This window comes from Puntigrus tetrazona, chromosome 19 (assembly GCF_018831695.1).
Source record: "Puntigrus tetrazona isolate hp1 chromosome 19, ASM1883169v1, whole genome shotgun sequence".
NCBI lineage: Eukaryota > Metazoa > Chordata > Actinopteri > Cypriniformes > Cyprinidae > Puntigrus > Puntigrus tetrazona.
Genome location: NC_056717.1, coordinates 2,978,704 through 3,002,415, shown reverse-complemented (window position 1 = coordinate 3,002,415; position 23,712 = coordinate 2,978,704). Strand labels below are relative to the sequence as shown.

The 23,712-nt window shown below is 39.5% G+C and overlaps 1 long non-coding RNA gene across 3 annotated transcripts in view; it reads right to left on the bottom strand.

Annotated features, from left to right (window-relative positions):
• LOC122323349 overlaps window positions 1-15,874 on the bottom strand; it is a 59,343-nt gene extending 43,469 nt beyond the window's left edge. The window contains exons 1-3 of one of the 3 annotated variants that reach the window (XR_006246993.1): window positions 15,413-15,874; window positions 15,242-15,320; window positions 3,818-4,361 (exon numbers count right to left, since the gene is read on the bottom strand). This is a non-coding gene — a long non-coding RNA (uncharacterized LOC122323349). Of the gene's footprint in view, window positions 1-3,817; window positions 4,362-14,750; window positions 14,923-15,241; window positions 15,321-15,412 lie in introns of those variants that run through there. The other 2 variants (XR_006246994.1, XR_006246995.1) reach the window with 2 other exon arrangements.
• Window positions 15,875-23,712: the final 7,838 nt, after the last annotated feature.

Genomic DNA, 23,712 nt, shown 5'->3' with positions numbered 1-23,712 from the left:
GTCACGAACCATGCAACTCTTAACGTAACATCATTTTTCACAAATGTCGTCACCTGTACATTTTTGTACACCTGTACATTGCGTCTAGCTAACAAATAGTAATGCAACCGAACAATCTGAAATGAGACTTCCAAGAAACATGCAATCAAAAACAGGCAAAGAATAGAATAAAACATTGCAGCTACATTTATTAATTCCTCCCTTTACCTGTAATGCAACTGCCCACACACACACACACACACACACGCACGCAAGCAAGCATCAGCATGCAGCCTGTAATGAACAGTAATAAGAGTCGAGCCTCTACAGGCGGCGTGAGCTGGCGTGTTACAAGCTGTCACTCAGCCCTGCTGTCTTTCACACTTCTACCTATCAGAAATGCCATCTGTCTTTCAGGAAGCTAAAAGTGCATCTATTTGCAGGTGTGTGCATTTTACCTTGCTGTAAGCAGATACTTTTCAATCAGATCTGAATGCCACACGCTGTTTTTCAGCATCAGAGTGTCATCTCCACCATCATCTCTAGCCTCTCAAAGATGAAGGCCCTGGAGATTATTGCAGAGCTCTATGTTTTCCCATACTGCCCAATTCATCCAGTCCTGATAATAGTGTGGTATGGATAAAAAACAAACATCTGAAGAGGCTCTTTCTCAAATAAAATGGACTCGAGTAGTCCCAAACCTGTATGAATTTATTTGTTTTGCCGAACGCAAAGAGAGATATTTTGAAAAGTCAACACTGACTTCTATAGTAATTTATTTTCCTGCCATGGAAGTCAATGGTGACCCAAAACGGCCCAATTACTGATTATATCTTCCTTTGTGTTCGGCAGAACGAAGAAATTCTTACAGGTTTGGAACTACTCGAGGGTGAATAAATGATTTTACACTTTCGGGTCAACTATTGCTTTAACATTTCACTTCTGATAGTATCACAAAACATGCAACATAATATCATTTAGCAGAAATGTCATCGGAGGCACGTTCGTCAATCGAGTCTCATGCAGCAAAAAACGAAGCGTTCGATATGGCCTTTCTCCATTCTTCAGCATCAAATGAAGGTTTTCATCCATTGCCATAATTGGCTTTGGCTTGCACACTGGGGGACTAAACGTAATTATAGCACGACCTTCAAATACCTTTGTTTAGGGGCGTTTGATTTGATCGAAATCTAAAAAGTGGCATTTAATAGTGACCATCACCTAAAACTATTTTGCCGCTCCACCAACATGTTTTATCGAAACCAAAAAGCCAAATATAGCAAATCTTGATCCACCAACTGTTTATAATAACCTATTTATAATGGCCTGTGACAAAGCCAACATGGCGGATACAGTACATCTGGATTTCATTCACAATGTAGGTTTTACACAATGTAGTACCTACACAGATGGCATGCGGTTTTGGACCAAGCAGCCTAAATGAATCAAACTGTTTTAATGCCCAGACTGATTACTAAACAACCCATCCATCTTGAAATCGCAACTTTCCGTCATTACGTTTTCTTCCGTTGTATTTGATTGGTTAGTACCCCAATATGTCTCGTCACTGTTGCAATGCGTTTTTCCAACCGACAACAAAAAATAGTTTTAATAAAAATATTGACTGGTTGAGTGGAGGAGGTTATTAAATTTCCTTTTTTGTCGGTTACAAAAACAACCTCACAATCAGGTTTGTATCGTAACTGTGTGTCGTATTTTCCCTCTTCTCTGCCATTTTGTTGCTCCAAAGCAGCTTAGGAGACCTCTCCAGCTCTCTAAAAGAATTCAGGAGCCGAGACCTAGTCTTAACACACAGGAAGCGCTATGAATCACTCTTATTCTTAAACATAGGAATGAGAGTAAATTGTATCGTTCTTAGAATTTTGACGCACGTTTTTTTTGTCTGAGCCCTTGAATAGCAAAATGACTCGGTTCGTTCCCTCGACCCTCAAGCCCTTTTAGTAAAGCCACATGCTCCATTAAGTGTTTTTCCTCTCAAGGTCCTCACAGCCCCAGCCAGCCTATTAAGCGACAGCCTTAGGACCGCAACATTCAGAGCTTCAGCGCGCAAACGTTGAATAGCTGATTTGCCGTTGTGCATTGAAAATTGTTTTTGCTTTAGGAGCGTTTGCAGTAAGCACGTAATATTGTATGTAGGAACAAGTGTATATTGTCCCTGTATCGTAGGATGTACTGGAAATAAAATGCTTAATTACACAAACACTGTACGATGTATATATTTTTAACCTATATACCATATTAAACGGTTATAAAAAAAACTATGTTTGTATGATAACAGAAAACTAGCAGAAGGCAGAAGAAATGATACCACTGTTGAGCTTTTAAGCACAAAAACGTATTAAATTGTCAGGGAAATTTTGTTAGAAAAGCAGTTAAATGTAGGCCAGCTATCTTACATCTGATGCAGCTGTAAAATACATTTTGATTTAGTATTTGCTAGTTAAACTTTATGGGTTATGAAAGGTTCATGTTTTGATTTTGGGAGTACACAACAACAGCTTGACAGGCACGCGAGGTCAAAAAAACACTTTCGCTGTCTCTTAATACGCATTTATTCAACGGCTCCCAAACGATTTGCTAGACGAATCATTTTTTCCAAACCTCCTGTGATTGGTCTTCTGCTGCTTTGTGCGCGGCGTTACCAGGGAAACCGCTACTTTACTTCTCCAAATGTACACCTAGTGGTGAAGAACGAATGTGCGTTTTCATTCAGAAAAGACCAACAAGTGGGCGGCGATATGCTAATATTTCACGTTGAGTCAACATCAAACGCCCCGAGATTGGTTGTAAAAATGACTTTTTACTATTTGTTTTGAGAAACAATAACTTTATAGGCGGTGCACTTTTGGAATTAAAACTTTGCAGGATGTTTTCATTCACTTTCGTTAAAGATGATTTTACTTTGGATCGTTTTAAACATTTCTGCACCTCTACAGCTCTACTGACTATACTGACGCTCACAGCTAACATTGTTATCTTTTCTGTTATGTTTTTACTTTGTTACAGCCAATTACTTTCGAGCTAATAAAGCCTTTTTCCTTTGAGCCTCCTTGTATTTTTGCTTCCCTCTGAGCCAGGGGTTGTAACAACAGAGCAAGCTTTGTTGATGCCCAGCGGAATACTTAAAAGTATGATTATTAATTTTTATGCTTGTTAATTATTAATGAAGGGCTCGCTGTAATACTATATTTGTAAGAGTGCAAGTGTTTGTCTTTGTTAGTTTTATGCTGTAGCTCGATTAAAAATTATAGCGGGATGCGGATTACAAATTACACAAATAAAAATGTAGTTATGATATTGAGGAAACCGATTCCACCAATATGTTACTACCCAGTACTGTGCATTACTCTTTGTGATTTATCAAGGAAAGTGGTGGTAAACAAGAAGACTAATGCGTTTACTGAACATCAGGTTTATTTCAGACGCTCTGACTCATTATTCGTGAATATCTTCATTTCATGTCAGCCATTCAATTACTGGATTGATCTGCTCTGTTGTATGAGAATGTAGCGCTCCTCATTCAAGTGGCTTCTTCATCCCTGGACACATGACACATATTAGTCTGTTAGCTCTCTGTAATCCACAGACACGCTCTCTTGAGGAACAACACAGGTTTGCAGGGCTGAGAAGACCAGGCTTTACTTCACCATGGTAACCAGAGAGCGCTGAGGAGGACCTGTGCCCCGTAAGATAAAGAGTGTGACGCGAGTGTAAAAAATGTTGTTTTGCATAACCAAACAAACTGAGCTTTAATGTACTCTGTGTGTGTGTGTGTGTGTGTGTGCATGCATGTTCATGACCGAGCCAAGAGCCTTAGTTTTGACCTCCTTGAATAGGGAGATTTTATTTATTTATGCTTTTTCTCTTCGCTCACCAATCCTGCAAGCATTCTTTGTGTTTTTTTGCATCATTACTCCAGTTGTCATGTGTTGCCATGCTGAGTTAAACGCACAACGAAGGGGAACCCTATAAACAGTTTTAAACTAAGTTATTAGAGAATCGAGGAGCAGAACAAAGACAACAAAGCATGCACCACATTACATAAATACAAGACACAGGAACTGAGAAATACTGGCTTAAATGAACAGAGAACAAATGAGGTAATTAATAAACAGGCAGGTAGAACTGAAAAACACAATGCCTTCGATCCTTTTATTCATCAAATAATCTGGAAGAAATGCATTTGAAATATTGATAATAATAATGTTTGATAATTATAATATTAGAAGGATTTCTGAAGAAACATGAAAGAGCTCCTGACCACCAGGTGCTTTAACTTTAATATGTTCTCTCTCTGCCGGATCCACAACAGGTCTGTTATCAGAAGGCAGCAGGATGCATCATTCATGAGGGTTACACAGCTGCAGAAGACACGAGGGAGAAAGGAGAGAATAAAAGGCAAGAAATGTTGAGCTGGGATAAGGAGTGCGAAACAAAGCATGCCGCGCTCCAAAACTGGCACGAACACATGCATATCAGACCAAGACAGCAAGAGTAAGGAATGCATCCTCAAAAGACATCCAATGAGGATTTTGCCTCAAAATAAAAGCAAACCAATGACAGGCTCATATTCATGAAAAACAGCGTTCTCGTCGGTGAGCACCCGCTATGATTGATGGACAGTCGTGTTTATGTGCCCGAGTCGCCAAATTCCTTCGTATGTACACTAGACCGCACATAAGACATTTTACACATATTTGGGTTCATTCGTGAAACGTGCATTCATGCATACGTATCAGTAATTATTGTAACAAGGAATTTCTTTATGAGCAATCGAGCACGAAACGCCACCTTTCATGTTTTGGCGAGCTCAAAGTCAACGCAGCTCCAAAGCTCGCAAACCACAGCGCAACAGAGAATGAATGAGTAATGAGATGAGTAACTCTCACACACACACACACACACACACCCCTCAACCCCTTCAGACCTGATTTTTTTATATTTTTTTAATGAACAAAAGAATGTTTATCTGCTTTATATTTTCTCTTATCCAATATAGAAATAAGTAAAAAAATTTGTGCCAACTCATTTTTATTATATTTTTTCATGTCCACTATAATGGTCACCAGGACTGGAAAAAATGAACAATGCAGTAAGAATGTGGAAAAAATGTAAGATGATATAAAGTCTCAAAAAACCCTTTTGTCGGTTGAAGTGGGTTCATCCGAGTGTATATATAATTGTTGCTGTGTATTCACTGATCTCACATTCTCACTAAAACCAATCAAAAATTGATCGAAAGGCTACGGCCACTTTAAGGACATAGATGTAATCGTATTATTAATTTCATTACTTAACATCAATGTGCACAAAACATTAATATTTGTAATCTTTTTTAGCTTCGAAATACTTATAAAATTAGTTGGACATCTTATCATGGATATCGTTCGAGACCGGATGTTCATGGCGATGGATTACATTTAAAAAGCGAATGCGTTCTGCAACTCTGAAAAATCATCAAAAAGACTGAATATTACGATTTGATAGTTTTAATTTTATGATAGGTGCAAGCTGATGAGGCTACAATAAACATAAACCTTCATACAAGAAGTAAAATGGTGGACTTCCTCGTTTTCTAGTTAGTGATGTCTCTCTTTTGTCATGCCTGTAGCTCAATCGGATTAAATGATCGTATGGTCATATCTCCATTGTGATTGGTCGATCAGGGACCAATCAATGACCAGGCGTGTCCAATGGTGCGTGTGTTTGGCTGGAACTAAACAGAGCAGAGCAGTGGCCCTCCAAGAACTGAGATAAATGAAACTAAAAATGCCACTTTCAGTCATTATATCAGAACCCTTATACAAAAACACACTGAATTATTTAATATTGAAAATATAATTCCTATATTGAGATTTACTTAACAGCGATATGTTTGAAATATGTAGATGTACATATGTGTGCGTGCCATATACTGTATATTCATATTTAGACAGGTGCATCACAATAAAAAATGTTGAAGATGGCGTAGCAGATCTGTTCCGCCAAGACCAAACATGTTCATGTACATTACCGGTCCCTCTGAGAGTCGTCATGATAGAACTATTTGTTTATTCTCAAGATTGGGTGATTGGTTCAAAACAACCTGGCAGCAGAAGAGTAACGGCAGCAGTTTTCGAGGAGGTCACGAACCATCTAACAAGCACAAAAGAGATGAACAGGACTGCTTACAGAGATCTCAGGACGGCTGGAGGAATGTGTTTGATTGGACTCAAATTGGACTAAATGACTTTGATATACAGTGTCCATTACAGCAACTGTCTTCTGGGGATTCGGTCAGAAGCTTCCTTTGGTGGAAAGAAGAAGCTGCAGACTAGCAATGTGTTACTGATGTGACATAGGAAATGGTTGTGGTTCTTGATAATGACAGTGTTGAGACCAGCAAATAACTTCTGCTTCAGCAAATGGCAGAATAAATACAATTGGCCCATTAATATAATCCTCTAATCCTCTGCGGCTTGACAGGGAATAGACTGGGAGGAACTTTACTCTTGGGATGTGAACGTTTAGACAGGATCTTAATGAAAGCGTGACTTGTGAGGATGAAGCTGAGTAACCGTTACATTAGATCTTCAGATGACAGCTATTGATTCCAACGCTTATTTATATGGCATATTATCCGCATTTATCTTTATTTCAAATAAAAGCTTAATAATTACTATTAAACTAAGCCGGCTTTTGTAATGGATTGTAATGGACAATTCTATAAATAATATAAAATAATTACACACAATAATCATCTCTTAGTCTTAAAGTTTCACTGTGCGGAGTCCTTATATTTGGAGTAAGAGATGCATCAGAGATGTGTCACTTTGCTTAAAGCCGATTGGTCAAATTTCAGCTCTCTAAACCAGAACATGACCTGCCCAGGAGCAGGTTAGCTGCGGAGCGTAAGGAGATGAACACTGCTTAAAGCCAAACCAATTTCATGGTACCTAAAACCCAGAGTTGGCACTAAACTGAAACTTACCTGGTTGTCCATATAAACCTGCTTCATGGTACAGGCCCCCACATATAACAGGGATGTCAAACTCGATTCCCAAACTCAAAGGGCCACAGTTCTGCAGAGTTTAGCTCCAACTCTGCTCCAACACAGAATATATGCAGTTTTCAAACACGTCTAATTAGCTAGGGCTATCACCTTCAGCAAGGCAAAGTAAGGCAAACCTCCTTCTCCCTCTCTACAGTTCTGTTTCTTTATTCCATTCCCACACGGACTCTTTCCCTCCATTTTTCTATGTACGTGCAATTTCGTTTTCCTTACTGTTCTGTAGCATCTCTCATAGATACATGTGTCTGGATGTTGGAAGGGTTCAGACGGTCATTAATCGGTCATTTTGATACTTAGGCAATACTTAGGCAATTTTGCTGTTCAAGAGTATTCCTTATATGTTCTTAACTTCCTTTTGATATCTATCTTATTATAAGTACATATCTTTTGGCAAGTATACAACATGTGCCATCTTTTGTTTCATTGGCTTCATGAGGTAAAACTCTATATAGACCATTGTATTTGGGAATAAACTTTGGAGTCTGTGTGTTTTCTTGCTCCCCGGCCGCAACACCCTATGAGATCGAAATTTCTAGAGTTATTCCACGAGAACAACGGGACCTTAAAAGATGTTAATTATTTAACACAGGGTTATGAGTGTTTCTATGCTGGTGACACCATTGCCTTGAGCCTGTGGGACAACGACTATAATTTCAGCAATTATACAAAAAAATATATATTCTCAGGTAATCGTACTCTTACTGTCACTAACCGTAAGAACATGAGTATATCATGATTATAATTATTTTTCACAACAAAGCAACACACACACATATATATAATTTGTTTCTGCTAGGACTGCCATCAAGTATAGTCTAAGTCAGGCTGTTAAGAAAGAGAGATTAAAGAAAATTGCATTTCCAGAGGCACCATCACCCAGCTCTTCATTATCTTGCACATTCGTGTCGGATCTAACACAATTTCTGCATTCTTAGTTGTATGGCATCTAACAAGATGTGGGTAAATCCTCCTCTGCTCATTCCTGAAGACCTGCTCAGCGGTAACTGGTGCTGAGATCACCAGCAGCAGGTCAAGGTACCTCAGAGGGGTCATGTTATTGGCGCTGCAAGGGCAACATTTAATCTCTTCTTCATGTGAACACTAATGTCTCACAGAGTCCCATTAATCTCCGCAGGCGGCTGGTGTGGGAGGTGTTTGACAGCTGCCAGCAGTTCTGCAATAACCAAGGTTTAATGGAGAATGATCCAAAGAGTATTGGTTTCGTCATGAATCAAAGGCACGTAGAAAGCCTTCAAAGCAAAAATGCTTTTGTCGAAATGACCTAATATCGAGACATTAATCACGCTCTGCACATGCTGAACATTCATGAATAGAGATCTATTAATTCAATAACCGAGTTATAGCCACGCAAACCTTTGGGAAAACCACAGGTTTTTTATTGCTACACTGATTGCTGAAGATTTTACAGTCTCTGCGTGAGAATAACATATCGATGCTGCCATCTTTCTGAAGCCATTTCTAGCCATTTGACAACTGCTAAAACTTGTTGCTGACCTGGGACCTAAAATCTGACCCCATCTAAAAGTGCCATTTTGACTTTAAATAATAAGAATTCGATTGTGTACTTTAAATCAAGCACAGGATTCGTATTTGTCCAACACCGTTTGTTTGCACAGAACGTGGTCAAAATACGCGACGCACAGCAAACCGAAGCAAAGTTTTGGTTACTGCATTTCTAATGTGTGCTGCAGATAATTGGGATTCATACATCAAGTTCCTTGCTTGACTCACACTCACTTTGTCTTCTCACTCGTCCTCATTATAATACACACTACTGCATGCGTAAAAAAACCCGGCAGACTTCTTTCTGTCCAGCCTGAATCAATGCAGAGCCGCTAATGAACTAGTGTTGATAGCTGTCTCTTCAAGGGAGAGCCGATCCTTAATGACAGACTAAATCACAAACTTGGAGAGAAAACTTCCTGAAAGGGAAATTGTAGCACTTCACAAAAATTTTGCTCTGGCCAGACGCTGCTTTCAATGCTAATTTTTGCTTTGAATAAGAATAATCCATGCACCTGCTTCATTCCATTTTTATGGAGGAATAAGTCCCTGTCAGACTGTTGCAGAATATGTTTAAATATTATGTTTAATTTATTTATTCAGTATTTTTGAATCACATTTGTCTAATCATTAAATAGATATCTTAACAATTAAGGTTTGATATATATTATATATAAGCTTAATTGTTAAGATATCTATTTAATGATTTAATATTTAATTATATATAAATATATATATATATATATATATATATATTTTTTTTTTTTTTTTTTTAATGTAATACTACTATTATTGTTTTATTCTTTTAATATGCGTTTATTATTATGAACAGAATTGGCTGTTTGTTATATCCTCCCTCTTTCTTTAAATGTGGCCATTCATTATGGTGCTTTCCCATTCTAAACAATTAGACCCCTGTTTTACTAGCTGGACTACACAGCAGTGGTCCTCAAAGGGGGGTTCGGTGTCTTAATGTCCTACCGGGAGCAGCTAATTCTCTTTTCTGTCGTATGGCGTAATCTCTCCCGCTGAATCCAGCACACAGCTACAGTGGATGAGAAATGGCCGCGGCGAATCAAATCTAATTAGTTTAATTCAGGGATTCCGAGTCTGCCTGATAATAAACACAGTCAACGAGAAACATATGTGTTCATTAAGCTCAAGCAAGCAGCACCGTAGATAACAGATAGACTCCGGTAAATATCACATTAGCCACGCGGATCTTGATCGTCGCTAACCGTCTCGGGCAAAGCAATTAAAAACGTTACCATTGGCAACGGCTGCGTCTGAGAGGGCAGAGAGCTGAGAAGCGACAGACCCCTGAGATGAAGCTCGGAGCAGGACCCGCGGGGTCTGAGATCTGGACAGGATCGTTTCAGTGCCGTCACAGATGAAAGACAAAACCCAGCAGCACTGTAACGGTTAACAGTTTACCAGGTAATTCTTGAGAAGATATTAAAAAGCAGACCCAGAGGAGAAATATCTCAGCTGTTTCTCCTAAGCAGCAGCAGAAGATTAAGTGGAGATGTTTGTGTCTCTTGCTTATTAAAGTTTTCTTTTAAATGTTACGTTTCAGAAGCGATTTCAATAAAGTCTGTGCTAATGAGCTCAAACGCATTTCTCATCTCATTTCTCTCTTTCACAGTTGAGACGTTTTGTCTACTTTCAATATGATCTTATTAGCGATCATATGCCTCCTTACATGAAGTTTGAATTTTACACACATTAATGAACATTTGAATGACGCTGAAAGCTACGCTGTTAAGTAATTAATACCATTTAAATATTAAGGAGTTGAGGCACTGGAACTTTATAGCTGAAAGGGTTCTGAATAATTTTTGGACAATATTATATTTATTATATATTTGTTTTTTGTAGGGAATATGCATTAAGGCTAGACCTGAATATCTAGTACATACATTTCTTCAGAATTTCCTCAGTTTTTGTTTATTTGTACTGTTTTTCGCTCTCCTTAAGAAAAAACTGCTGTTCTCTCTAAGAAGATTTTGGTGACTCTGGCCCCAGCGTGAGGTGTTCATTTCTAGATTTACGTGCAGCCTGTTTCTTTCAGCTAACTGCACGTGAAATCCAACTCGGAGTCTCCTTAAAAGAGCCATATTTTCCTTCAGGAAGCGGATCTGTATAAAATCACAGTTCACCGAGTACACGGGGTTCACGGAGTAATAAGCATCGTGAACTAACAGAGCCGTGGTCACTATTAACCTCCCGCGTGAAGCCTCTCTGAAGAACAGCGCGGGATATTTTCGGTCCGGTCAATCACACAGCGTCCGTTTGTGACCAGAAGCAGCCCTCTCCGTGTTCCCTTCCATTCACTCGTTTTGCCTTCTTTGTTTTTCATTACGAACCCGCTATACGCAGCAAGGCGAAGACTTAATAGACAGTGGGCTACTTCAAAGCACTCCACCTGAAAGGCCATCATTCACCTGAATTAGCATTAGCGAGAGAGCTCGCGTGATTAGGCCTCGTGCAAACAGAGGAGGTAATGGAGCTCTTCAGCGCCGCACAAATCATTCGCCAAAACCCACGAAAGAAAACATACGGATCCGTCAATGGAAAACTTAATGCTGAGATAACTAATAGCTATGTCGGCTTGATTAGCTTTAAACATTTGCAGATGTTTTTGCCTTCTGGGGAAGAGGAGATGCTTCGGTCGCTGCTGAGCTTCTGCTTCGATATTTTTAGATATCAGACTACCGCTATTGGGAAAAACCGATTGGGAGATCACTACAGTGGACTTTCCTAAACACAAAACGCTGCTTCCAGCGTCATTTACAATGCATTTATTGCATAGAAAGACACATCTTGCAAAATATAAATCAGAAGAGCTTTTAGATCAAGCTAAGGTTCACTGAAACACAAGAGATGATGCTAACTGCATAAACTGCTTAGTCATAAAAAATCTTGTTCATCTTTAGTAGTTTTTTTTGTTTCTACACAGTATTTTACACTTCTGTTTGGTCGTATATATCTGTTATCATAATGTATGATTTTGATGATTTTAATGAATTGATCTACATTTTCTTAAATTTTTATTTTATAAAAATTTATAAAAATTTTATACATTTTTTATGCTTTTTAATGGCTACTATTTTTAAACAGACATTCATGTCAACTCAACCGACGCCCAAAATAGTTGATTTTGTAAATTAATTATTTTATTTATTTTTATTTTTATTTATTTTTTGGTGAAGAAAAATAATGAAAGCCAACATATTAAATGTCAGATGTTTATTCATCCGCTCTTTTAAAGAGGGGGTCAAAATGCCAATTTTCACCTGAGATTCAGAGGCAAATCACCAGGTAAAAATAACTTCAGAAAGACGGCAGCATCATTATGTTATTTTCACACAGAGATTGCTAGGTTAGTCAAATCTGTTGACTTTAGTCATCTTTGTTGCATTACGTCGTGACAGCTTGTTTCCACGACTTGGGAAAAGCTCTTTTCAGGTTTTGTGAATGTAGATGTTAACAAATTTTCCTTTGGGCGTCCAGAGACACCGCCATGGAAATATGGTTCCAGGTTAAACCAAATATGGGCCACTTTACATTCAGCTAATAAGACAAAGATGAGCTTTTGGAAAATGGATAATATGTACTATATTGTGTAGTAGATACATATACATTATATACACATACATACATATATATCTGCCACTTCATAGCTGTATGGAATTTTTTTAAGTGTCTTTTTTTGGTCACAAAAAAATGTTGAAATTGAAAACCAGTCAGTATGTTTGAGAACAAATGTCAGCATGCTTTGCTCTGACGGACTGAAAAACAAACAAAGAAATAAATAGTGGAATCAAGCAGTAAACACCGTTTTCCGTGGCTAGATGGATATCTTGATTATACATCGAAAGTCAACATGCAAAAGTTTCACACTCATCTGATCATTTCTTGTCAGCACGCTTGTTTATACTCAAAGTGCGACTTTGACGTGAAATTGAAAAGCTGTTATTTAAATCAGAAAGCAGGGTCGGGGGCGACTATCCAGAAATAATAGAATGGCAAATAGGAATGTGCGCTGGATGCAAGGGGGGCTACGCGACAAGATACAAGAAGCAATTCTATCTGTGCTGTACAGACTCTGCGGCAGATGGGAGGACGTGCAGGGAACAGACAGGAAGGGGACAGCGATGCGTTTGAGACGCACCCCGGCGTGAACTGCCAAACTCAAAAACTGCACAGCGGGTCGACTCCTTCCGGTCTGTTGAGATTAACATGTGCTGGTGTCAGTCTGTCCATGTTAACATCTGTCCTTCTAGAGACCGGCCGGACGCCGGACTGCAGAGTCATTCACGGCTAAAAATGCACAGACGGGTATAAAGAGCGATTTTTAAGAGCGTTTCGGAGCGGTGGACAGGGGTCGATCGAGGCTTCCTGAGGAGCGCGTATGCCACGTGCTAATGTTAACGGCAACGGAACAAGCCGGGCGTCCGCTGGTACTGTCTGCGCAGCCTTGGCCGGCCCTGGTTTGTAATAATCAGAGGCTGAGATGAATTAAATGTGATTGTTACTATAACCAGTTGGGACATTTTAATTTGGGACGTGGAAATTAATTGGCAAGTCTGCGTCGAGAACAGTTTCAAGATTTAAGAGCTGAGGCATTGTGTGCAAAACATTTATTTTTAGGACAAATATGTTTGTAATTAAATCCTCTTTATAATTTCCTCTAATTTAATTTGTAGCAAGATTTGAGCAATTTTTGTCTGTTCTAGCGGCTATCTTTTCAGAACAGATTTGCCCCACTTTATATTAAACTTAAATTAATCACTTGGTACAATGCACTTATTGTGTACATTTTTACATTGCACTTATTTTTTATGTTCTTGCATGTGCAATTCATTTCTGCAATTGCATTTAACCCGTCCCTTACACCTTAACCACCTTTAAACCTACCCATACCACCAAACCTGTCCCCAACCTGACCCGTATCCACCTCAATAGCAACACAAACAATACATTGTGCTTATTTGTTATATACATAGTATTTTTTTAATACATAGTAGTTAAGGCCAGCTAATATAAAGTGGGACCCAAAGTTTAAAATGTCCAGTTTGCACCACTGAAGTTCTGTCATCATCAGCCTCGAGTAGTAAACCTGTATTCATTTCTTTGCTCTGCCGAAAACAAAGGAAGATATTTTTTAAAAAGTTTGTAACCAGGCTGTTATAGGTCACCATTGACTTCCATAGTAGGACCAATTATTTTTTCAAAATATCTTTCTTCAACCATCTTTAACTATACTAGTACATTAAACACCGGGACTGTGCTGCGCATATGCATCTGTTGTTGCCACAAAACAATTCACCCTTTTCACAAAATGTCATAAGTGCTCGCTTTGCATATTCCCAGAGCGTGGCCAAGCCGTCACCATGTGCTCCAGTAGGAAACAGCATACCTCCTTAAAACCTATAACCACACAAAACAACCTCAGCGCTCAGATGAGAGCAATAATAAGCAACACTGTAAACAAAAGCGATGGATCTTAAACAGCTTGCTGCATTTAAAATGAAATCCCATGAAATGAAACAGCAAAGCGTTTCATTCATCTGCCTTTACATAAGCGCTGTGTTTGTGCCTGGTATTGTTTTCTGTTTGTCTCTCCTTCTGCTTGTTTGAAACCATTGGCTATGAAATGAAAAAAAAACAAAAAAAAAAAAACTTTCTGTCGAACTGTATTCCTCTCAATTCCTTTTTCTACAGTTGTTAATGGATTGAGCGAGAATGAAACTGCTGCTGAACAATAACTGCTTATTTAACCAAGACCAAAACATATTGTTGCCGTTTCTCCTCTACTGCTCTATTAATCACCTGTTTCTACCTGCATCCCTGCAGCACTCGCATAAACAACACTGATGACATGAAGGCATTATGCCTCTGATGAGACATGATTAGCACATATTATTGCATATATAATTGCATGAGCATTTGGAAGCATATGAAATTCACCAAAACGATGGGATTTATTGACTGGATTAAAATGGTTTCTGCAAAGGTTATTTTTCTCAAGCAGTGAATGATCATCTGATCTGATATAATAGTGTATGGTTATGAGATGTGTGAAAAGATGTGTCTTTAATCTAGATTTAACAATGTGTCCAAACCCTGAACGTTATAAGCAAGGCTGTTCCAGAGCTGTTCCAATGCAGTATAATAATAAAACATAACAACAACAAATCACAAGCAATTAACTACATAGTATAAATTCCTTTAGAAATGTTGAACTTGTCTGAAACCTCCTCAATGGGTTTGAAGGGGGCATTGCACAAGCCCTCCAGAACCACTGCCGGGTCCCATGAAGGTACCACTGTACTTGCCTTAACCTAAGGATGCCACAGAGGAAACAAGTAACAAGTGGGTGTCTTCCCAGTGAATGACCACCTAGAAGGAAACAGTAAGGCCACGTATACCTTCAGGAGGGAGACAACCCTGCAGAGAAAGTCTCCTGCAGAACTCTAGAACTGTACAAACTAGCCAGTTGATTGGGTCTTCCAGTAATTGTCTGCACCAAGACGTAAAACGTCTCCACTTAAAGGCATACTGTTTCCTCTAGGCAGGAATTCTGGACAGGAGTATGGTCTCAGCAACACTGATTAAAAGACCGCATACTAAGAGCTGTACACCCAAGAGCAAGACCCATACCTCCAGATTCTCTAGACGGCCTTCCCTCAGATCCAGAGTGGTGTCCTTCGTTATCGTTACATGACAACACAACCCCAACCTAGGGAATGGAGACAGAAACCAAGGTTTTCTCCACACGTCTAAGGCAAATAAGCATCGTCAGCTGATCTTGATCATGTGAAGCAGATTTACCCTCTGGGAAAACACCTTGGTCTTGAGCCACCATTGCATCATGTCTCATGCACAGCAGGCCACATGGACGACACATTCTGAATAATAATAATTTTTTCTTAAACAGGCAGAGATCATACACAAACAGCAGCCAGAATGGACAATGAGAATGCTTAGTAAAGCAGGGTGAGCTGGTAGTAGTTTGTGAGCTCTGGCTTTATGCTGTCCAAACAGGAAGTGATTGCAGAGGAAGTGGATCCGAGTCAGTACTTCGGTGACGGCTCCCTCCGCTGGCGTGGTGTTACAATATACTACATAATATATATTTAATAAAATATTACAATTTTCTTATTAATCATGTACACCAAATGTGTCTTTTGTTCAGTATTTTGTTTTTCTTGTGTGCAAAAAGTATTCCAGTTGCTTCATAAAATACTGTTTGAACCACTGATGGCACATGGAGTATTTTGACGATGTCTTTCATCTTCTCTGGACCTTGACAGTGTTCGTTACTTGACGTCAATGGTTTTCATGACCTCCTGGTTTTCATGCAAAATACCTTAAATTGTGTTCCAAAGACAAATTAAGCTGTTACCGATTTGGAACTACATGGATGTAAGTGTTCAATGACTAATATATATATATATATATATATATATATATATATATATATATATATATATATATACACACACTATCATATGATCCTTGACACTTTAGCTTAAAAGATTAGCTTTTCAACTTTGACTCAGTTGATACACGGAGGGATCGCATTCCCAGACGTCCTTGTGACTGATGGACATCTCTTTTGGGATGATGTTGAGGCTGAAGCTCAGAGACCTGGTCGATCAGCAGCAGTAACTCTGAGATCAGCAGGTCATGAGTAATGGTCCTCTCGTTAGGTAATGAAACACAGCGGGCCCCTCAGGCTCCGGTCAGCACATTTGTAAGCGCGTTTGGTGTATTAATTACCAACGCTTTCACTTTGGTGTTCCTCAGGATGTTTTTCACAGGAACACTGCTTTTCGGAGATTGCCGTCACGGGAAATGTCGTATGTGCATCCCACAGTGACAGCAAATTAACAACTTTAACGATAGCGTGTCTCGCAGTTTGCCGAATGTGTATTTCTCCGTTTTGCTGGTTGAGTTCCTTGCAGCTCGAGGTTTCTGGCTCTGAAGTGATTTTGTACTTGTCGGAGCCTCTGGAGCACGCATACACCAGCTCACTGAAGCTACAGTCACGACTACTCTGTCTCAAGAAGACGCCTGACACTCCCATGATGCCCAGGGGCTTCGAAGTCTATGCTACAATAACAGACACAAGAGAGATGCCGTCTAGACGAGTGGTCCTCAAACTTTTCAGGGCTCAGCACAAATCTTTGGAACAAAAATGTTCACTCTTCAGTTTATATTGTGCATCGAAAGTGCAATGCGCCATAAAGAGTGAGAGGGTTAATGTATTTCTTGCATTTATCATATGGACGTGAATAACTGAGTGGCAGCAGGTGCTCGTTTTTCTTGGTTAAGTTAATCTTTATGTACTTATATAATGTCTTAATGTCTTATTCCAATTGTTTTTATAGCCTTCATGTGCACATTTAATTCTATAAGGCCAGTAAAAGTGGATACCTGCCTAGTGTGTGTCACAAATATCGCTCTGAACTGATATCTAACTCTTCCTCAAAGTACTTCAGTGTGCTTTATGAGTTTCGAGAGCAATGTTTTTGGTTATACTGTAAGGAAAAACTGGGACGTTTTCCAAACACCTACTTTGCTCCGCCATGAAAATTCAAATCATTTTGAACTTTGAGTAAAAAAGATTTAGGAGTGAATTTAAAGTTTTTAAATAAACATGTCACCGTGTTTATTTGCTTTAGTATGTATCTCTGAACTATTCATTAAACTATTCCCCGGGTGTATGACTGTCTCTGCGCTTTACATGGATTGCTTGCCAAAGTAAACTCCTGGGGCTGGACTGAAACTAAATCACTGAGGGAAGATCTCGCCAGTCCAACATATTCTAATGAGTCTCACGCCAGTGATAATGTAGATTCCCCACAGGACCTGAAAGCCTTCGGAGACCCAGAAATGACTACTTCACAGCCTCCGCAGACCTCATTTTCCCTTAACACTGACATGCCTTCTTCAAATAAAGAATCCGGTTTACACGCTCATCTGTATCTGTATAAATACCACTCCAGTTGAAGAAAAAAATCCCAAAAACATCTGGTCCATAGGCTGACTTTTCTGTGTGTAAGCATCTGTACTGTGAGTGTGCGTGAACATGGGAGAGAAAGAGCAGAGATATTTTTTGAAATTGTTTATCATTTGTTTGTCACTTCAGAGTCTTTGTGGTTTCTGGTTCTTGTGCTGAGGTGGGCCGCAAAGGCCTTCGGCAATAAATGAAATAATTTGGTGAAGTGAACTGTAACCGCGGTCATGACCTGCTTGAACTTTTTTAGATGTGCAATCACTGAAACATAATTGCAACTTACGACATCAGTAAACCAATCAGAATCAATCATTCAATGGCTCTGTGGGTGGTAAAATAAAAAATAAAATAAAAACGCTGTGGAGTCGTGACGGTGTGAACAGCACAAACAGTCTCTGGTCTTTTTGATTACAATGTGTGACTTCTGTGGCAGATCTTACTATAAGTGCATTATAGCTTACTTTATATCCTTCTTGTTTACGTCCGCATGATGGCATGCTGTGCAAATGTTGCCAAGTCTACAGTTTTCCAGCAGAATTGTGTTTTCACTGTTCCTGCAGGTTGATTTTTAGCTATGTGGGTTGACCTCGATCGTGCAAATTTTATCCCCAGGAATATGGTTGGGCTTGTTTTGGGAAGCAATTGAGTGGATTTAGTTGTGAAAACCTGGCAACCCTGTTTGCACTGTTCTTTTCAGAACCGTAATCTGTTCCCACTGGAAATCTAATATTGACCACATTAAAAATAAATATCGCTCGTAGTAGCCCGAGTGGTCCTCTGGTGTGACAATAGTCTGAAGCCCGTACAGAATGGCACCAAACAAACACCACCCACTGAGATCACACAACTGAAGGAGCCTCACAAGGGAGCTTCCACATGAAAGATTTATTCTTGTCTCTCCTTTTGGAGGAAAGATCAGCCTACTTGTTTCTTTAGCTCAGAAACCACATGAATTAATATTTTGGGTTTCTGCTGCAGAACTAGACATTCGTCTGAACTAGCAGAGAACATTTTAAAAACTTGTATCGGTGGCGGCCCCCAAAATTAGATTCAGTTTAACACTTAAGTTGAAATCTTTTTTTGTGTTGTTCGGGCGCCAGACAAGACCATAAATGTGTCAAGTCATTTACATATATTATTAGTATTATTTATTCATTCTCTCAGATATAACTCAGTCAATTAACGCCACTGATACAAATAAAGAATCAAAATTAAATAATTCACTGAGACTTTAACTGAGAAGTTTTACACACATATTTATATCTAACAGGTTTCAGAATTGCTCTTTTTTGTACAATCTTTCAGTCAAAAAAATTAAATAATCTAAATTTCATTTTAAGAGTGGGAATTCAGTATCTCAGAAAATTAGAATATTGTGAAAAGGTTCAATATTGAAGACGCCTTGTGCCACGCTCTGATCAGCTAATTAACACCTGGTCTCTCGGTCTAGTTCTGTAGATACACGATCATGGGCAAGACTGCTGACTTGACAGTTGTCCAAAAGAACCATTTACACTTTGCACAAGGAGGGCAAGACACAAAAGGTCATTGCAAAAGAGGCTGGCTGTTCACAGAGCTCTGTGTCCGAGCACATTAATAGAGAGGCGAAGGGAAGGAAAAGATGCGGTAGAAAAAAAAGTGTACAAGCAATGGGGATAACGGCACACTGGAGAGGATCGTGAAACAAAACCCATTCAAAAATGTGGGGGAGATTCACAAAGAGTGGACTGCAGCTGGAGTCAGTGCTTCAAGAGCCACTTCACACAGACGTATGCAAGACATGGGTTTCAGCTTCGCTTTCCTTGTGTCAAGACACTCTTGAACGGCCGAGAGCGGAAGAAGTGTCTCCCCTGTTCTAAAGACAAAAAGGACTGGACTGCTGCTGAGTGGTCCAAAGTTATGTTCTCTGATGGAAATCAATTTTGCATTTCCTTTGGAAATCAGGGTCCCAGTGGTTTGGGGTGCCATGTCATCTGCTGGTGTCGGTCCACAAGGTCAACTCAGCCTTATACCAGGAGGTTTTCCCTTTTGTGGTCGTCCTTGCAGAAAAGGGTATCCCGAGGTTGCTGATTGGCTGGAAGTCAGTTGTCGTGGAAACCTTGGGAAGCCAATGGTTGGGTGTTGGCTGGAGATGAGTTGTGCAGGCCTGTTGAAGTTTTTGAAGCAAGCGGGGTCGGTGATGAACTCGGATGGCTGGTTGAAGTTAATTTACTCTCACGAAAGAAAATCTGCGATGTTCCTCCTCCCACATGGTCCGAATTTTCCTGCTCTTAAAGAGTATACTTTTGACATGATTTATATAACACATAACACATAAATATGATACATTTGACTAGGAATTAATTGGACGAAACGTTTCAAGCAAAGACATTAAAATTCACGCATACCAAACACGGCTATGGCCTTATAAAATATCCCATAGTTATTCAAAATACATACACAATGAGTGATTAGCATATAATAGTTAAAGGGTGGGCAACAATATAGTATGAAGTTACGATTTAAGTCCTGTTAAGATGATCCTGAGCATGCATGTGCCACCAGAGGTTAAAGGGTTTCTTTCAGGAATTTCAGTGACCAAGTCCTAAAAGGAGGGATGGAGATCTGTTCAACAGAGGTAATGTTCGTGTTAATGTTGCAAGCTGTCCTGTGAAAGAGTCTGCTGGATCTGCTTGCTTTTAATTTAACGACATCCTGTTGTCTTGGGCCTCTTTGTGGAATTAGACTCCTCAGGTTTCAGTGTTTGATCGAATCTTAAGTTGTCTGATTCTCTATGATACCCTACAAAGGTCTTCAGGCTTTTCCCTTACGCACAGATATTTCTCCAGTTTCTCTCTCTCTCTCTCTCTATGTATATACATATGGATCAAAACCTTTCATCAAAAACAATACGCATTCTTGTCTTAGGACAACTTTGCAGCCTTTCGAGCCGCAAGACTATTTCGTAGTACACAAAGTAACTGTGGAACTACCCACTTTTTCACGTGTTCGCACCACAGGAACAATATTCTTTCCAGGAACTCCATTTGAAGGAATTAAATGAGCTACTTCAGAACAGGGTCTAAAACAGTTCTAGGAACTAGCAGTGATGTAAGTGTATGCTGTTTGGCTAAATCCGTACAAAAGCGCCTTGTAAACGCTGTGTAAATATAGACTGTGTAAACACTATATCAAATGGTATTTACCTGAAGACTACATATACAGCGTTTTCTGCTTCTATCAGAGAGATTCTTAGTCCTCTTTTCTGTTCTGTCCATCACTTTAGGTCCATTACTGTGAAACCCGTGCTACAACAAAAACACAGCTCTGATCACAGCGTCCTCCACCCTCCTGAATGTTCTTCTACTTTAATTCCCTTGTTGATCGCCACTCTCATATGACGAAGGCTTAAATCACTTCTTAGTACCCACTGTCGGTTCACTTGCAACCCTTTAAACCATTGGTCTTAAACTCAATCCCTGGAGTACCACAGCTTTGCAAAGTTTAACTCCAACCAGCTCCAAATTACACTTTTCTTTTTTCCTGAAATAAAACGAATGTGCCCCTATACGTATCAGGGGCCTCATTTATAAAATGTATTATAACCATGCTAAATTCGATGCATAGAATAAACGTATGAAAAGAAATAGTAAATTTCTTTATAAAATTTAGAATTTTTTTTCCTCTATTCAACGGTATTAACTTAGAACAGTGAAAGATGTCTTCCCTCAGGTAGACTGAATGTTGTACTGCCTTGATGGATGTTGGGCTCATAATCAAGAAGTTGATTGATTCGCCCAAACTGATTTGGAAAAATCAAAATGTGGATAGTGAAAGGGAATTTCCATCAGTGCAAGAACCACTTGAGGTGAAGAAATTTTTTTGCAAATAAAGGACAAACTGTATTCTTCATAACGGAATGGGACAGCAACCGACAGGTTCTTCTTTTGAGCCTTTTGGGTCAGGCACTGATGAGATTGTGAAGTTGCTTTTGTGACTTTGTCGTCTCTAAGAAGGATTGGAGATTTGCAGGCGCTGTCGGTCAGTCCTGCATGTCTGGATTTAGCTTTTGACTGTCAAAGCTTCTCTCATGCCAAGACTTGCTAATCTTGCCAAGTACGCTTCGATTTTGCTTCGCTCTCAGATTGCATCTCAACCATTGTGTTGAAGGAAATGAAAAGGTCGCATAGTTAAACTACGTCGACCGCACTATGACTTCAATCTAATCAATTCTTTGTTCGTTTCGGTGGTTGAGGAAGGAGATCTGTGGCTGACACTCGAAGGACGTGGCATTAGGTAAGAGACGGAGTTTCAGTGGTTTCACAGGTTTACTTCACCTCTTTGGGCAAGAACTTCTTATCCATTCAAGTAGCCTCGCATGAAATGGTGAACACACCAATAAATGAGCATTGAACGAACTCAATACATAAATCCTCGCGCCCTTCATAATGACATTCACCAACTAGAGTCAGAGTTTAAGAAACTTGAGCAGACAATAAAACGTCGGCGCTGTGGCCGTTTCTAAAGTTATATAAGTTAAACGTAGTTATTGTTCTTGGCGTGACCGAGACCGTTTATGGTTGCCAAGTGTCAGCACGCATTATCATACTGTAGAACGGTGCAGTTATCTGCATTTTACAAGCGACTCATTGTTTTTTTGTTTTTTTTTTCTGTCATAAATATTTATGCGGACCAATTGCTATTCTGTTTTGAATGAAAAAAACTTTTCCATTATGCATACAGTCAAATCAAGTTTTGATTTTTTTGTCATGATAATGGATGTTTCCCAGACAGCTGGAAATGAACCCCAAAAGAAGACTTGGACAGACTTGCTGATTCTACTTCATTTGTCGGGTTATGCAAAGATAAGGGAAGATTCTTTCATCTTCACTTTCACCTTCGTCCTTATCCCGTTTTTGCTTCACTTCAGCAATTATTCAGACTTCACTTCGCAGGCATGAGATACGTCAGGCTTCACACTTCAGTGCAAAGGAGTGCAAGCGGAAGCACTTTAATGACTGTTCTTTCAGCCGTCTCTCAACTAATTCTCTCTGATTGTATAGTAAAGCTCTTGATATCACTGACCAAGGATGTGATGACTCAACTAACCTGTAAAACCTTTCACATTTATTCACGCGTGGAAAGTATTCACATTTCAGCGCCCTCGTTAAAAATCTCTCAGTGGTTTCAAAGGGATAGTTTCCCTTCATACAGATTTGGACGAACGTTTAAGGTGAAAAACGGGCTGGCTGAAAATACTTCCAGAACCAGGGTACAGTCGATCCTGGTAAGTGCTCATCGTAACAGATTGAAAAGCTTGGGCATCACATTTTAGTTCGTAAATGCGTACGTCCTTACCTTACCTTACCAAGTAAATACAACAGAATGCAGAAAACAATGAAAGAGGCTTATAAAAGAGGCAGAGCTACGTAAAGTCTACATTATGAAGGTGTCTAGATGGGATGGTAAAGTGCCCTTCATATGCTCACTTCAAAATCTCGACAGAAGTAGCAAGTTATAAGAGTAGTAAAATAATCCAAATTATTTTTATTTGGATTCTAAACATGTTTTCCTTAAAAAGTGGGCTATTTTAACAGTTGGTGGGTTTCTTTTTGAAAAACTGGCAACCCTGCTGTCAACGTTAGATGTTCTGAAAGTGATTCCAGCGATATTTTCTCACGTAGCTAAACCTTTAAACCGATGGCAGAAAGCTTGGCAACCGAGACGGACGTCCCTATTCTCACAGAACTAGATTGATTATTAAAACTGTAGTTTTAGCTATCCCTCTTGGCGCGAACAGGACTTAACTGTGAGAAAGACTGATAAAGCAAGAGCGAGACAGTCACTGGAGACCTACGCGGTTGAGAGAGGGCAGCGTCGGGGGCTGAAGAGGGTTGGAGAGCAGAGGAGAGCCATTAAAAATTCATGATACTGGAAAACTTGTCATGATGGGTGGGCTGTTCATAAACATATCAATAAAGGAGCCACAATGGCATCCCCCACTCGCACGCTTAATAATTAACATTTCAAAAGCCTCAGAGTGCTCATAAAAAAAAAAGCTAGATTTAACTCTGAAACCACGGCAGACACGCAAGTACTTCATGGTTTAAACGACGCACTATAAACGATC